We start from the raw sequence: 15,069 nt of genomic DNA on the forward strand, positions 1-15,069 counted from the left end.
TCTAACAAGTCAAGTATTTTAAAGTCTTATATGCAAGCCTAATTATGAGCTGTTTAATAGGATAAAGTCTAACAAGTCAAGTATTTTAAAGTCTTATATCCAATCATAAGTTGAAGCTGTTTAATAGAATAACGTCTAACAATGGCTATGTAAGAAGTTATGTATTTTAAATTCTTATATCGAAGCTAAGTTGATGCTGTTTAGTAGAATAACGTCTAACAATGGTTATGTAAAACGTTATGTATTTTCAAGTCTTATATCGAAGCGTAAGTTGATGCTGTTTAATAGAATAACGTCTAACAATAACTATGTAAGACGTTATGTATTTTCAAGTCTTATATCGAAGCGTAAGTTGATGCTGCTTAATAGAATAACGTCTAACAATAACTATGTAAGACGCTATGTATTTTCAAGTCTTATATCGAAGCGTAAGTTGATGCTGTTTAATAGAATAACGTCTAACAATGACTATGTAAGACGTTATGTATTTTTAAGTCTTATATCGAAGCGTAAGTTGATGCTGTTTAATAGAATAACGTCTAACAATGGTTATGTAAGAAGTTACGTATTTTCAAGTCTTATATCGAAGCGTAAGTTGATGCTGTTTAATAGAATAACGTCTAACAATGGCTATGTGAGAAGTTATGTATTTTCAAGTCTTAAATCGAAGCGTAAGTTGATGCTGTTTAATAGAATAACGTCTAACAATACTTATGTAAAACGTTATGTATTTTCAAGTCTTATATCGAAGCGTAAGTTGATTCTGTTTAATAGAATAACGTCTAACAATAACTAGGTAAGACGTTATGTATTTTCAAGTCTTATATCGAAGCGTAAGTTGATGCTGTTTAATAGAATAACGTCTAACAATGACTATGTGAGAAGTTATGTATTTTCAAGTCTTAAATCGAAGCGTAAGTTGATGCTGTTTAATAGAATAACGTCTAACAATAACTATGTAAGACGTTATGTATTTTCAAGTCTTATATCGAAGCGTAAGTTGATTCTGTTTAATAGAATAACGTCTAAAAACGGCTACGTAAGAAGTTGTGTCTTTTCGAGTCTTATATGCAAGCCTAATTATGAGCTGTTTAATAGGATAAAGTCTAACAAGTCAAGTATTTTAAAGTCTTATATCCAATCATAAGTTGAAGCTGTTTAATAGAATAACGTCTAACAATGGTTATATAAAACGTTATGTATTTTCAAGTCTTATATCGAAGCGTAAGTTGATGCTGTTTAATAGAATAACGTCTAACAATAACTATGTAAGACGTTATGTATTTTCAAGTCTTATATCGAAGCGTAAGTTGATTCTGTTTAATAGAATAACGTCTAACAACGGCTACGTAAGAAGTTATGTATTTTCAAGTCTTATATCAAAGCGTAGTTGATGCTGTTTAACAGAATAACGTCTAACAACGGCTACGTAAGAAGTTATGTATTTTCAAGTCTTATATCGAAGCGTAGTTGATGCTGTTTAATAGAATAACGTCTAATAACGGCTACGTAAAAAGTTATGTATTTTCAAGTCTTAAATCGAAGCGTAAGTTGATGCTGTTTAATAGAATAACGTCTAACAATAACTATGTAAGACGTTATGTATTTTCAAGTCTTATATCGAAGCGTAAGTTGATTCTGTTTAATAGAATAACGTCTAACAACGGCTATGTAAGAAGTTATGTATTTTCAAGTCTTATATCGAAGCGTAAGTTGATGCTGTTTAATAGAATAACGTCTAACAATGGCTATGTAAGAAGTTATGTATTTTCGAGTCTTATATCGAAGCGTAAGTTGATGCTGTTTAATAGAATAACGTCTAACAACGGCTACGTAAGAAGTTATGTATTTTCAAGTCTTATATCGAAGCGTAGTTGATGCTGTTTAATAGAATAACGTCTAACAACGGCTACGTAAGAAGTTATGTATTTTCGAGTCTTATATCGAAGCGTAAGTTGTTGCTGTTTAATAGAATAACGTCTAACTACGGCTACGTAAGAAGTTATGTATTTTCAAGTCTTATATCGAAGCGTAAGTTGATGCTGTTTAATAGATTATGGTCTAACAATAACTATGTAAGAAGTTATGTGTTTTCAGTAATTCTTACTTCACTTTATGTAGAAGAGACAATACACTTGAGAACAGCTGAGTAAATAAAATGATTATTTGTTAGAAGGAAGCCGAATTATTTAATGTATACCGTAAGTTTATTTTAATAATTATATTTTACATGTTATTTTGTTTAAATATACTTATACAACACCTCTCGTATAATATTAAGTAGCGTAACAAAGGATAACATATAACCAGGTGAAGAATATTTCATGTTTTATCTTATAAAGAAAGAAGATTTCTAAATATACACTTATGTGAAACCCATGAACCGCTTCGTTTTGTTGTAAATACGAGTTTAATGCAGTTTCACTTATTTTAATTTCTTGATAAATTGTTTAGATTTTCCAAAAGCTTGGGTTTCATCAAATGCTTGGAACTAAGAACTAGGTAAGTTTTAATATCGAGAATTTTATGTCAAAAATGGTAAAAATAATGACACTAGCGTTTGGTTTAGATCGCAGGTGAAAAGAATGGATATAATATATTTACATATATATATATGTGTGTACGTTTATCTTTTATTATTGACAGTTCCTATTGGTTTTGATAAACATGATAATATTTTAAATGATTCTATAATTTAATAAATTACAACTCTTGCTATCTTTCTTGATGACAAAGCCACTTACACAACTGGAGAAATTAGCCTGTACGTAAAAAACACCATTAGCACTAAGTGCTAGTTTGGAGTAAGCTTGGAAAGGAAAACCTTCATCTTCAAGGCGTATACCATGTGGTTACCATCATAATTAGTGTTACAAAGATGGTCATCAGAGCATCACGGGAAACAGAGCAGCCACCTAGCGTCTCAGTGCTGTTACCATGCACTAAAAGTAGGATAAAACAAAAATATTTTATTCGTCAAACCACATTAAAATCAAAGTAGTAACAGCTTTTAAAAAATAATGAGAAACCCAGTTTCTTATTCTATTTATTAGTTGTCATTGTGTTATACTGGTTTCAGACGAATTCTACCTCTTATCACTAAACCTATACAAGGGCAAGTCGAAAGGCTTAGGACTGGGCTTTTATAATGTTGTAGAGTATATTATAGATCGTCAAAAAATTAGTTAATAGTCACAGGCACTTTAACTAATTGAACAGAATGTGTTCCGCGTGCTTTAATGGCATGCAATTAGAAATAAGTCTGGATGAAAGCAAGTTTAAGTGAACCTTCTCCCGCTAGTGACATATCTGAAACCAAGAAAAGATACAAATCACATATATTTCCGAAATTTTCGGATACCTTGCATATGTAGGGTGTTTTGAAATGTCTTTTACCCTCATAGCAATCCTGTTTTGATTGAAACACAGAATTAGCACTTCCAGTTTAGTCTTAGCAACTATTTAGACAATTTCAGAAATATTTTATCAGCACTATAAACAGTTTGAATAAACCACATTCACAAAGTAATAAAATCATGTTCTAATAATTCATGTATGAACACAGCAATATACTTGATCGGTCTTACTTTACTCTGTAGAAACGATCAACAAAAAACTACTGTTTAGCTGTTTAGGTAACTGGTTGGGGCCCTTCATACTAGTATAATTCGCTTACTGAGCTATTATTTAGTGCCTTATTACCACAAAGAGGGCTTGAATGCTAATTTCAGGAGGAAGTTTATTTAACTTACCTACCCCCAAGTGGTAGGACCTTATTTTCATATTCTTATTTTTATTTCAATTAATATTTTTCTACTTTACTTTGGAAACACTAACACTAACAACACCTAGCCACAAGTGTCTGCCGGCAGTGAAGGGTGACACAGATGAGGGACGTTATGGGCTTTAGCACCCACATCTCACTCTTCTAATTTCTATTTCTATCTCTATTGCTACTCTTTTTTTTTTTTTATGTAAGACTGGCGAATGGAGGTTAATATTGATAGACGGTGTATCCCCACCACAATGTGGGTCCTACTTTTACGGTCACGTCCAAAACCTAGGATACATTACACATGCAACATTATAGCCTGTACCACGTGGATCCTTTCAGTTGTTGCAGAGCTGTCTTTATTTTTGTTTCGGCTTGTTTTTGTACATAACAAAGTACTATTATATATACAAATATGTCATATGTAGAGTTTGTGTTATAGTACCATTACACGTGTATATATATTATATATATATATATATATATCACAATGTATACATACTATGAAATTTATTTATTCGTTTACGTTCATTGTCAAATATAAAGATATTTAACAGACGCAAGTATCTGTAAGAAATCCTCAACATCCTCTATAACGTTTTATTTCTTTCTTTCTAAGTAAGCCCAAAGACACACAATGGGCTATCTGTGCTGTGCCAACAACAGGTATCGATACCAGGTTTCTAGTGTTGTATGTCTGAATAAATCACTGAGGGCATAACGTTTTCTTCAAGATTAGGGCATCAAAAAAACGCCCTTAAGAGGAAGCACATAACTTTGCATTCTAACATATTCTTTAGTGAGGTAAAATATCTTTACATATTAAGGGCTGGTTTTGTACAGATCGTGAGAAATTCAATCATTAATTGTCACACCAATGTGTATGACCAATTATATACAGATATTGTATGTGAATGAACCGTTAACTGTCACACCACTATATATGACCAGTTATGTAGAGATTGTATGTCATTCAACCGTTAACTGTCACACCAATGTGTACAACCAATTATGTACAGAACGTGTGTGATACAATCGTTAACTCTCACGTGTATAACTAAATATGAATACGAAATAAAGGATAAACATGTGGATAAACTGTATATACTATAGACTAATGGAGATTAGTTAATATTGACACCACTTCACACTAACACAACACGTTAATATTGACACCACTTCACACTAACCAAACTCGTTAATACTGACACCACTTCACACTAACACAACTCGTTAATATTGACACCACTTCACACTAATACAACTCGTTAATATTGACACCACTTCACACTAACACAACTCGCAATATTGACACCACTTCACACTAACACTTACACCTTATTAATATTGACACCATTTCACACTAACACTTACGACTTATCAATATTGACACCATTTCACACTAACATTTACAACTTGTTAATATTGACACCACTTCACACTAACACAACTCGTTAATATTGACACCACTTCACACCAACAACTTACAAGACTTATTAATATTGACACCACTCTTCCACTCAACATATCACGACTCTATCAATATTGACACCATTTCACACTCAACATTTACAACTGTTAATATTGACACCACTTCACACTCAACACAACTCGTTAATATTGACACCACTTCACACTAATAATTCTTACGACTTATTAATATTGACAACCATTTCACACTAACACTAACGACTTATTAATATTGACACCATTTCACACTAAACATTTACAACTTGTTAATATTGACAACACTTCACACTAACACAACTCGTTAATATTGACACCACTTCACACTCAACACACGACTTTTAATATTGGCGATTTACCATTTCACACTAACACTTACGACTTATCAATATTGACACCATTTCACACTAACATTTACAACTTGTTAATACTGACACCACTTCACACTAACACAACTCGTTAATATTGACACCACTTCACACTAACACTTACGACTTATTAATATTGACACCATTTCACACTAACAATGGCTTACTTACAATATTGACAATTCATTTCACACTAACATTTACAACTGTTAATATTGACACCACTTTACACTAACACAACTGGTTAATATTGACACCATTTCACACTAACACAACTTATCAATTATCAATGATGACACCATTTCACACTAACATTTACAACTTGTTAATACTTGACACCACTTCACACTAACACAACTGGTTAATATTGACACCACTTCACACTAACACTTACGACTTATTAATATTGACACCACTTCACACTAACACTTACGACTTATTAATATTGACACCATTTCACACTAACACTTGCGACTCTATCAATATTGACACCATTTCACACTAACATACTTACAACTTGTTAATACTGACAATTACACTTCACACTCAACACAACTCGGTTAATATTGACACCACTTCACACTAACACTTACGACTTATTAATATTGACACCATTTCACACTAACACTTACGACTTATCAATATTGACACCATTTCACACTAACATTTACAACTTGTTAATACTGACACCACTTCACACTAACACAACTCGTTAATATTGACACCACTTCACACTAACACCTTACTGACTTATTATATTGGACACCATTTCACACTAACACTTCTTACGACTTATCAATATTGACACCATTTCACACTAACATTTACAACTTGTTAATACTGACACCACTTTACACTAACACAACTCGTTAATATTGACACCATTTCACACTAACACTTACGACTTATCAATATTGACACCATTTCACACTAACATTTACAACTTGTTAATACTGACACCACTTTACACTAACACAACTCGTTAATATCGACACCACTTCATACTAACACAACTCGTTAAAATTGACACCCTTTCACACTAACCCAACTCGTTAATATTGACACCACTTCACACTAATACAACTCGTTAATATTGACTCCACTTCACACTCACACAAGTCGTTAATATTGACACCACTTCACACTAACACAACTCGTTAATATTGACACCATTTCACACTAATACAACTCGTTAATATTGACTCCACTTCACACTCACACAAGTCGTTAATATTGACACCCCTTCACACTAACCCAACTCGTTAATATTGACACCACTTCACACTAATACAACTCGTTAATATTGACTCCACTTCACACTCACACAAGTCGTTAATATTGACAACACTTCACACTAACACAACTCGTTAATATTGACAACACTTCACACTAACACAACTCGTTAATATTGACAACACTTCACACTAACACAACTCGTTAATATTGACAACACTTCACACTAACACAACTGGTTAATATTGACAACACTTCACAATCACACAACTTGTTAATATTAACACCACTTCACACTAACACAAATCGTTAAAATTGATACCACTTCACACTCACACAACTCGTTAATATTGACACCATTTCACACTAACACTTACGACTCGTTAATATCGACACCACTTCACACTAACACAACTGGTTAATATTGACACCACTTCACACTAACACAACTGGTTAATATTGACAACACTTCACACTAACACAACTCGTTAATATTGACAACACTTCACACTAACACAACTCGTTAATATTGACACCACTTCACACTAACACAACTGGTTAATATTGACAACACTTCACACTAACACAACTGGTTAATATTGACAACACTTCACACTAACACAACTGGTTAATATTGACAACACTTAACACTAACACAACTCGTTAATATTGACACCACTTCACACTCACACAACTCGTTAATATTGAGAACACTTCATACTAACTCAACTCGTTAATATTAACACCACTTCACACTAACACAACTGGTTAATATTGACAACACTTCACACTAACACAACTGGTTAATATTAACACCACTTCACACTAACACAACTCGTTAATATTGAGAACACTTCATACTAACTCAACTCGTTAATATTAACACCACTTCACACTAACACAACTCATTAATATTGACACCACTTTACACTAACTCAACTCGTTAATATTAACACCACTTCACACTAACACAACTCATTAATATTGACACCACTTTACACTAACACAACTGGTTAATATTAACACCACTTTACACTAACACAACTGGTTAATATTGACAACACCACTTCACACTCAACACAACTGGTTAATATTGACAACACTTCACACTAACACAACTGGTTAATATTGACAACACTTCACACTAACACAACTGGTTAATATTGACAACACTTCACAATCACACAACTCGTTAATATTGACACCACTTCACACTAACACAACTGGTTAATATTGACACCACTTCACACTAACACAACTGGTTAATATTGACACCACTTCACACTAACACACACTTGGTTAATATTGACAACACTTCACACTAACACAACTGGTTAATATTGACAACACTTCACACTAACACAACTGGTTAATATTGACAACACTTCACACTAACACAACTTGTTAATATTGACACCACTTCACACTCACACAACTCGTTAATATTGACAACACATAACACTAACACAACTCGTTAATATTGAGAACACTTCACACTAACACAACTCGTTAATATTGACACCACTTCACACTAACACAACTCGTTAAAATTGATACCACTTCACACTCACACTACTCGTTAATATTGACACCACTTCACACTAACACAACTCGTTAATATTGACACCACTTCACACTAACACAACTCGTTAATATTGACACCACTTCACACTAACACAACTCGTTAATACTGACACCACTTCACACTAACACTTACGACTTGTTAATACTGCGACACCATTTCACACTCTAACACTTACGACTTCATCAATATTGACACCACTTCCTTACAACACCAACACATGACTTATTAATATTGACACCATTTCACACTAACACTTACGACTTGTTAATATTGACACCATTTCACACTAACACTTACGACTTGTTAATATTGACACCACTTGATACTAACACGACTTGTTAATACTGACACCACTTCACACTAACACTTACGACGTATCAATATTGACACCACTTCATACTAACACGACTTGTTAATATTGACACCATTTCACACTAACACTTACGACGTATCAATATTGACACCACTTCACACTAGCACTTACGACCTATCAATATTGACACCACTTCATACTAACACGACTTGTTAATACTGACACCATTTCACTAACACTTACGACGTATCAATACTTGGATGCCATTTCTGGCACTAACACTTTTACGTCTTATCATTATTGATACCGTTTCATTTCTAACGCTTGCAATACTTACTTACGACTTAGCACTTAATACTGACACCACTTTACACTAACACAACTCGTTAATATCGACACCACTTCATACTAACACAACTCGTTAAAATTGACACCCTTTCACACTAACCCAACTCGTTAATATTGACACCACTTCACACTAATACAACTCGTTAATATTGACTCCATTTCCACATACCTCACACACACAAGTCGTTAATATTGACACCACTTCACACTAACACAACTCGTTAATATTGACAACACTTTCACACTAATAGCAACTCGTTAATATTGACTCCACTTCTTTACACTCTCCACAAGTCGTTAAGTATTGACACCCTTCCTTCACACCTAACCCAACTCGTTAATATTGACACCACTTCACACTAATACAACTCGTTAATATTGACTCCACTTCACACTCACACAAGTCGTTAATATTGACAACACTTCACACTAACACAACTCGTTAATATTGACAACACTTCACACTAACACAACTCGTTAATATTGACAACACTTCACACTAACACAACTCGTTAATATTGACAACACTTCACACTAACACAACTGGTTAATATTGACAACACTTCACAACCACACAACTTGTTAATATTAACACCACTTCACACTAACACAAATCGTTAAAATTGATACCACTTCACACTCACACAACTCGTTAATATTGACACCATTTCACACTAACACTTACGACTCGTTAATATCGACACCACTTCACACCAACACAACTGGTTAATATTGACACCACTTCACACTAACACAACTGGTTAATATTGACAACATTCTCACACTAACACATTTCGTTAATATTGACAACACTTCACACTAACACAACTCGCGTTAATATTGACACCACTTCACACTCAACACAACTGGTTAATATTGACAACACTTCACACTAACACAACTGGTTAATATTGACAACACTTCACACTAACACAACTGGTTAATATTGACAACACTTCACACTAACACAACTCGTTAATATTGACAACACTTAACACTAACACAACTCGTTAATATTGACACCACTTCACACTCACACAACTCGTTAATATTGAGAACACTTCATACTAACTCAACTCGTTAATATTAACACCACTTCACTAACAATACAACTGGTTAATATTGACAACACTTCACACTAACACAACTGGTTAATATTAATACCACTTCACACTCAACACAACTCGTTAATATTGAGAACACTTCATACTTAACTCAACTCTGTTAATATTAACACCACTTCACACTAACACAACTCATTAATATTGACACCACTTTACACTAACTCAACTCGTTAATATTAACACCACTTCACACTAACACAACTCATTAATATTGACACCACTTTACACTAACACAACTGGTTAATATTAACACCACTTTACACTAACACAACTGGTTAATATTGACAACACTTCACACTAACACAACTGGTTAATATTGACAACACTTCACACTAACACAACTGGTTAATATTGACAACACTTCACACTAACACAACTGGTTAATATTGACAACACTTCACAATCACACAACTCGTTAATATTGACACCACTTCACACTAACACAACTGGTTAATATTGACACCACTTCACACTAACACAACTGGTTAATATTGACACCACTTCACACTAACACAACTGGTTAATATTGACAACACTTCACACTAACACAACTGGTTAATATTGACAACACTTCACACTAACACAACTTGTTAATATTGACACCACTTCACACTCACACAACTCGTTAATATTGACAACACTTAACACTAACACAACTCGTTAATATTGAGAACACTTCACACTAACACAACTCGTTAATATTGACACCACTTTACACTCACACAACTCGTTAATATTGACACCACTTTACACTAACACAACTCGTTAAAATTGATACCACTTCACACAACTCGTTAATATTGACACCACTTCACACTAACACAACTCGTTAAAATTGATACCACTTCACACTCACACTACTCGTTAATATTGACACCACTTCACACTAACACAACTCGTTAATATTGACACCACTTCACACTAACACAACTCGTTAATACTGACTGACAACTTCACTTCCAACAATTGACACACTTACTGACTTGTTAATACTACGACACCATTTTCACACTCAACATCCCTACGACTTATCATATTGACACCACTTCATACTAACACTTACGACGTATTAATATTGACACCATTTCACACTAACACTTACGACTTGTTAATATTGACACCATTTCACACTAACACTTACGACTTGTTAATATTGACACCACTTGATACTAACACGACTTGTTAATACTGACACCACTTCACACTAACACTTACGACGTATCAATATTGACACCTTCGTACTAACACGACTTGTTAATATTGACACCATTTCACACTAACATTTTACGACGTATCAATATTGACACCACTTCACTCAGCACGTTACGACCTATCAATATTGACATACAAACTTCATACCTAACACGACTTGTTAATACTCGACACGCATCATTCACACAACACTTACGACGTATCAATACTGACACCATTTCACACTAACACTTACGTCTTATCAATATTGACACCATTTCACACTAACACTTACGACGTATCAATATTGACACCACTTCACACTAACACTTACGACGTATCAATATTGACATTCACTTCACACTAACACTTACGACGTATCAATATTGACACACACATTTCACACTCAACACTTACGACGCATCAATATTCACCACTTCACACTAACACTTACGACGTATCAATATTGACACCATTTCGCACTAACACTTACGACGGTAATCAATATTGACACCACTTCACTAACACTTACGACGTAATCAATATTGGACACCTTATTTCAGCACTCTAACACTTACGACGTATCAATATTGACAACCACTTCATACTAACACTTACGACTTATCAATATTGATTCCCACTTCACACTTAACACTTACGACGTATTAATATTGACACCACTTCATACTAACACTTTACGACGTATCAATATTGACACCATTTCACACTAACACTTACGACGTATCATTATTGACACCCACTTCATACTAACACTTACGACTTATCAATATTGACAACCACTTCACATTCAACTACTTACGACGTATTAATATTGACACCACTTCATACTAACACTTACGACGTATCAATATTGACACCACTTCACACCACCTACTTACGACGTATCAATATTGACACCATTTCACACTAATATTTACGACGTATCAATATTGATTTACCACTTCACACTAACATTTTACGACGTATCAATATTGACACCACTTCTACACTCTGGCACTTACGATGCGTATCAATATTGACACCATTTCATATTAACACAACTTTTTTTCACCTCTACTTTCCGTAGCTTGTAATCCAGAACTTCGGAGATTACGTCCGATGATACGCTCTACGCTCGTCATGTTCGAGGTGTCAGAGAATATGGCGGTGCACTTCAGGCGCATTCGCCGTCTTCAAAGTGCCTTTGTTCACTTTGAATTTTAGCCCCAAAACAGTTGTTTGTAAACCCTGATTGTCCTCGGTTGAAGGATACTTTACCAAATAAGGCATTTGTACCTGTAGAAATAATACAAATTTTATTAACTTTAAGTATAACTAAAGGGAAATATGTGACAAAGAGAGTTATATCATTCATACGTTAATGGAATGAGAGTCCTGTTCTTCAATAATATATTCAATCATGAGAATCATTTCACTCATTTAATCTGCAATCTACCTACTGAATTCAGTAGCCCTAACAACATAAAACTAAAGTTACAGTTAAACACAAAACTTAACAACGGGCAATTTCTTATGTACGCACTAGAGATACCGAAACCCGGTTGTTAGCTTTATTAGACCTAGCACTGTGCCATTGGAGATGGGGAGATGCCATTTTAATGCAGAGATTCAAGTACCCTCACTTTAAATATTCATTAATGTTTCATGATTTTGGTAAGGTGTACGTGTTTCTTTATGTTCACTTGTTTATGAGAGCTCGGGTACAATGGGATATACACTAAGCCTACTTGTAGTTCATAGGTGTCTAAGAATAATTCCAGAAGTAGAACATGGAGAAATAACCATCAGATCTGACGACCAGAATATGTAATTTTGAAATTCTGATGACTTCGGTTAGTGAGAGGGAGAAAGAAACAGACAGACCATAATCTTTGTAGGTCATTCATCTGTTATACTGTGACCTCTGACGTTTCTGTTTAGATTTGAGGTATATCTGTCTTATTGTTCAAAGAAAGTAAAGTAATGTTGTTTATTAAAGTTGAATATGTCATATAAATCTATGGCCCATATAAGAAGGGTTGGGTAGATAAAAGATATATTTAACGCATACATTATATCCTCCATATATAATTAATCAGGTGATACAGAATATAGTATAGACAAAATACAGTTGAATATCTGATAGTTAAATATCTGATAGTTGTACACTAGATACAGCTAGTTAAATATCTGATAATTGTAGACGAGATACAGCGAGTTAAATATCTGATAGCTGTACACCAGATATAATTGGTTAAATATCGCATAGTTGTACACCATATACAGCTGGTTAAATATCTGATAGCTGTACACTAGATAGACCTAGTTAAATATCTGATAATTGTAGACGAGATACAGCGAGTTAAATATCTGATAGCTGTACACCAGATATAATTGGTTAAATATCGCATAGTTGTACACCATATACAGCTGGTTAAATATCTGATAGTTGTACACGAGATACAGCTAATTAAATATCTGATAGCTGAACACTAGATAGAGTTGGTTAAATATTTGATAGTTGTACACTAGATACAGTTGGTTAAATATCTGATTGTTGTACACTAGATACAGCTAGTTAAATATTTGATAGTTGTACATTAGATACAGTTGGTTAAATATCTGATAGCTGAGCACGAGATTCAACTAGTTAAATATCTAATAGTTGCACACGAGATACAGCTAGTTAAATATCTGATAGTTGCACACCAGATACAGTTGGTTAAATATCTGATAGTTGTACACTAGATACAGCTATTTAAATATCTGATAGTTGTAGACAGGATACAGCGAGTTAAATATCTGATAGTTGTACACTAGATACAGTTGGTTAAATATTTGATAGCTGTAAATTAGATACAGTTAATTAAATATCTGATTGTTGTGCACTAGGTACAGTTGGTTAAATATCTGATAGCTGAACACGAGATAAAGCTAGTTAAATATCTGATAGTTGTGCACCAGATACAGCTAGTTAAATATTTTATAGTTGTACATTAGATACAGTTGGTTAAATATCTGATAGCTGAACACGAGATGCAGCTAGTTAAATATCTGATAGTTGTAGGCGAGATTCAGCTAGTTAAATATCTGATAGTTGTAGGCGAGATTCAGCTAGTTAAATATCTGATAGTTGTAGTCGAGATTCAGCTAGTTAAATATCTGATAGTTGTAGGCGAGATTCAGCTAGTTAAATATCTGATAGTTGTAGGCGAGATTCAGCTAGTTAAATATCTGATAGTTGTAGGTGAGATTCATCTAGTTAAATATCTGATAGTTGTAGGCGAGATGCACCTAGTTAAATATCTGATAGTTGAAGGTGAGATTCAGCTAGTTAAATATCTGATAGTTGAAGATGAGATTCAGCTAGTTAAATATCTGATAGTTGTAGGCGAGATTCAGCTAGTTAAATATCTGATAGTTGTAGGCGAGATGCAGTTGGTTATATATTTACTCAATCACTCCACCTGTGGCTCATATTTAACTTTTTTTTGTAATAATTTTATACCACGTTAAACTATGAAATACTCTTTAACCTAACTAAATATAATTAAATTCTAAAAAACAACAACAACTGTGCTTTTTTATACTATGTACTTTTGGAGCTGAAACTTGTGGTTTAGGAATTATCACTTATTATCTGGATATAAAAAGTTATTCTCTTTATG

General features: G+C 33.7%; 1 long non-coding RNA gene across 1 annotated transcript; it reads right to left on the reverse strand.

Moving 5' to 3' along the window:
- Positions 1-201: 201 nt before the first annotated feature.
- Positions 202-12,579, reverse strand: LOC143234818 (uncharacterized). The gene is made up of 2 exons (XR_013018812.1): positions 12,474-12,579; positions 202-2,942 (listed from the first exon to the last, which is right to left on the reverse strand). It is a non-coding gene; the product is annotated as an uncharacterized LOC143234818 (long non-coding RNA).
- Between the last annotated feature and the right edge of the window lie 2,490 nt (positions 12,580-15,069).

Source organism: Tachypleus tridentatus, chromosome 12 (genome assembly GCF_004210375.1).
Source record: "Tachypleus tridentatus isolate NWPU-2018 chromosome 12, ASM421037v1, whole genome shotgun sequence".
NCBI classification, from domain to species: Eukaryota; Metazoa; Arthropoda; class Merostomata; order Xiphosura; family Limulidae; genus Tachypleus; species Tachypleus tridentatus.